The 4,145-nt window shown below is 42.1% G+C and overlaps 1 non-coding gene across 1 annotated transcript; it reads right to left on the bottom strand.

Moving 5' to 3' along the window:
* Nucleotides 1–3,183: 3,183 nt before the first annotated feature.
* LOC136858878 (5S ribosomal RNA) lies at nt 3,184–3,302 on the bottom strand. Its single transcript, XR_010858673.2, has one exon. It is a non-coding gene; the product is annotated as a 5S ribosomal RNA (ribosomal RNA).
* Between the last annotated feature and the right edge of the window lie 843 nt (nt 3,303–4,145).

The following is a 4,145-nucleotide window of genomic DNA, read 5'->3' as shown; positions in this document are numbered from 1 at the left end:
TGCTGTGATTTCTTTGGTGGCCATTACCAAGCCCCGTCTCCTGCATCCACGCCTTTTTCACACACACATTAGTACCAATGCCGCCCGCCCCTCTGCCTCTTAAATAAAGATCATACTCTCCAATCTCAACAACACTTCTCTGTCGCTTAGATCTTACTGTTTCAGTTCCCGCTCAGCCGTTCTCCAACGTACTGCTACATCTGGTAAGAGAAACCGAAGTGGGGTAAGGGCCCACTCCACTCCAGTGAAGACTCCTTGTGAAAGGTGCGCCGGAATCCATCTTCCCGGCAAAGGCTGAAGTGCAGTGACACTAGCGCGAACTCATCTGGGGACTGCACATATACTTCTAATCTGCGGCGAACATCACCCCGACTACCCCTCTCATTGCAGCGGAAGAGGTGTATCTGAGGGTACTTGGGGGGTGCGGGCTACCTCAACTGGGTATCGGCAGCGGCGGCAGGTCTTGCCGCCAAATCTATCAACATGTGTTTAACTTGCTACGATCACCTAGATACTTTAAATCTTGTTTCAAGTATTTTCCTGCAAACCTATTTTCAAAAGAAAATACTAAGAATTTTTTTCAATTGGAAATGTTTTCTCAAAATTCTTCTATGTCACCCCAAGGTTCGATATTTTTTGGGGGGGAGGGGACGGAGGTCTGTACCGGGAGGTACACCTCAACGCCGCGTATTCAAAATAAGCACCCTTATAAACTTCCCTATCGATCAAGAGTAGAAACTGATACAACATGAACTTAGAAATTTAATCAGGAGATTTCACCACTGAAAAATTAAGGAATAGTGTTATTGTGAAGTTTCCTAAACCGATTGAATTTCTCCTTGTTTTGTTTGCCATTCGTCAAGAAGTTTGGACATTCTTCCACAGATGGAACTACCAAAAACTCTGATCATGCTCTCTGGTGCAAGTTGAAAGAACTTGTAACTAAAAGAAGTTTTGTATTCCTAGGTTTTCCATAACTGAATCTATGTTCATTTATTTTTGGGTTGGCAACACTTCCTTTTTCTTTCCGCCTGTTTTGAATTTAGCCAATCAGGAATTTCTGTAATTAATTTTCAACCTATCACAGACTTCTTGTTCGATTCTGCGTGTACCTCTGAGATTAACCAATTCAATTGAGAGGATGTGGCTGGTTTAGTCTTGAATTCTCTCGAACCTTCCCTGAGGGTATATAAGTTGCGGCTTTTCTCATTTCCTTGCCAATTGATCATCCTCTTTCGTGTGCGTGCTAAGGCAGGAGGCGGGGCCGCCTCTTTCTTCGGTCAGCGGAACATCTATAAGGTAATGGTCATAAAAAAATATATCTTTCTTGCTACCTCCGCAGCATTATTCGAGGGGAAGGTCCGATTCTGTAACTATGTAACCTACTTTTCTAAAATGTCATTTTCTTTCGGCTAATGTAAAAGCTTCATAAAATCTTTAACTGTAAATCGGGGATAGAGAGTGAGGTACCCTCTCGAGCTCCGCTTCATCTTGGTTTGAGGTGACTACGTTTTTGTAACTGTGTTTTCCTGTGATGTGTTAAAGTGAGTTCCATGCGAGCCACCTCAGTAGTTTGGGAATAGCCCCTGTTTCATTGGCCAAGGGCCCTGTAGATTTTTAATTTTTCATTATCTGGAGCGCAGTGTTCGCCTCCATTCAGTCTGTGTTCGGGCCGTTTAGTTAATCTGCTCTTTTTCGCAATTGCCCTGTAGGTTGGGTACTAGATACCCCTGTGTAAAAATCTGTTCTATTTGTAAATTGTGGCTTGAGATTCCAGAGATTGTAAATTTTGATGTAATGTTGCCTTGAGTGGGCCGTAAGAAGCTGAGAGCCTGTTAGCTCTTTTTGCTAAATCTTGTAAGAGTAATGAGTGCCGCTGGAAGGCTAGATAATGTATTTTGGAGCAAGTGCTCTTGAATTGGGGGATTTCTGCCCTTGAGGAAATGATTCCTTGTTTGAATTGAAGTTGTAAACTGGATCCGGTATCTCTGGTATTGTAAAACTACGGGCTTGAAGCCCAGAATCTGTCAAGTTCATTGATCTTCAATTTTCCTAGTCTTGTTTCAAGATTGCTTTTGTACCTGATATGTTGTTATGTCCACTAAGTTGTTGTTCACTGAAGAAATATAACCTTCAATTCAAGTTTTAAATTAATCTTGATATTATAGATAGACCCATTCACCCCGGCACCTTCTTTAACCTCTTTCTGCTCCACGGGTATCCCCCGTAACACATATTAATGCACATTTCCTGTGAATATGAACTTCCTATCTCTAGTCTTTCAATGCGTTCTGGTTGTTATGAACATGGGTGTATAAAATGTTACATTTCGGTGTTGATTTCTGCACGGTACCGGTATGTTAATCCTACGTCCTCATTATCTGTTATGGCTGGGGATAATAAGCTCTCACAAACTATGTTTACTTCAACTACTGTAACTCATTAGCAGCTTACGCCAGCTCACACCTGCGGCGTATCCACCCCTAACGTCATGCTGTGAGCCTCATTCACAATTTCGAAGCCGTCACTAATTGAAATCATGCGATTACTCATCAAGTTTGGGCCGTCACTTCTTTACGGACATAATCAAGAAGTTGCCGTCCCTTTGTTTAACCCCTTTGCCTTTGTTTCAACACTGTGGCTAGATTGGTAGTTCTAACATCACAGGGAGTTCCTCAAGTTGAATCACATGAAGAATGGGAATTACAAAACCCCGTAAGATATGCATTATCATGCAAAGCGTTTTTAGACTTATGCCCTTCTACCGCCTCAAGGGCAGTGTCCTGGAGCGTGAGACATTGGGTCGGGAATACAACTGGGCAGGATGCCCAGTACCTCGCCCAGGCGGCCTCACCTGCTATGCTGAACAGGGACGTTGGTTGGGGGTGGGAATATTGGAAGGGATAGACAAGGAAGAGGGAAGGAGGCGGCCGTGGTCTTAAGTTAGGTACCATCCCGGCATTTGTCTGGAGGATAAGTGGGAAACCGCGGAAAACCACTTCCAGGATGGCTGAGGTGGGAATCGAACCCACCTCTACTCAGTTGACAGCTGAGTGGACCCCGTTCCAGCCCTCGAACCACTTTTTAAATTTCGTGGCAGAGCCGGGAATCGAACCCGGGCCTCCGGATGTGGCAGCTAATCACACTAATTACTACACCATAGAGGCTGACAAAAGGGAATTGAGCCAACGGCAAGTGGTGTTCCCAAGTGGTCACCCATCCTAGTACTGACCACGCCCAATGTTGCTTAACTGCGGTGATCGGACGAGAACCGGTGTATTCAACATGGTATGGTCGTTGGCATATTATTCTTATTATTATTATTATTATTATTATTATTATTATTATTATTATTATTATTATTATTATTATTATTATTATTATTATTGCTCGGATTCTTATGACCTCGTATTTTTATGCTGATCTCTGTTTACAAACTTAAGTTAAATTACAGCCTACACCTTTCTAGTTTTTGTGAATCTGATAAAATATTTTCGTTTGTCATATTCAGTAAATGCGTGTTCTACTATATTGTACCATTAAGTCATATTTGACAAATAAAACTGTATTAATCTTACTTTCGATAACACTATAATTGCTTCAGCCGTTCTCTAGGTAATAGGCTACTCACAAGTTTTGTGCCAACAACGCCAGTACTCCGCACGATTAATTATTTCACAGTTGTGTTAACCGAGTCACCAACTGCTCAGAATTACTACCAGGTAAATGAGGGTTTGGAGATATTTAATAGGGAAAGTATGTTAGGGGTGAATGGCTGGCCGACCAGCAACAAACTGACCATATTTCTCATATTTCTAAAATGAAATCAAATCCATAATAACCAAACATAAAAAGTCACTTAATTAGAGTATGGTTCCATTTTACAGAACCTTCATCAGGATTACTTGATTCGAGAAGTAGGGAATCTTCAGAGGAAACTAGCATGACTTGTTCTGGGTTATTTCCGACAAGACAGTCGTGTTACGAAAACGTTGCAAACTTTCGGGTGGGAACATTTGGGAGTAAGGAGACAAACTGCTCGACTAAGCGATATGTTCCGTACTGTCAGTGAGAGACAGCGTTGAATGACATTAGTAGACCAATAAGCTTGAATGGAGGTCTTAACAGTAGGAAAGATATTAATA

Source organism: Anabrus simplex, chromosome 1 (genome assembly GCF_040414725.1).
Source record: "Anabrus simplex isolate iqAnaSimp1 chromosome 1, ASM4041472v1, whole genome shotgun sequence".
In the NCBI taxonomy this organism is placed as follows: domain Eukaryota; kingdom Metazoa; phylum Arthropoda; class Insecta; order Orthoptera; family Tettigoniidae; genus Anabrus; species Anabrus simplex.
The sequence above is the reverse complement of the archived record's forward strand: the minus strand, read 5'-3'. Positions and strand labels throughout refer to the sequence as shown.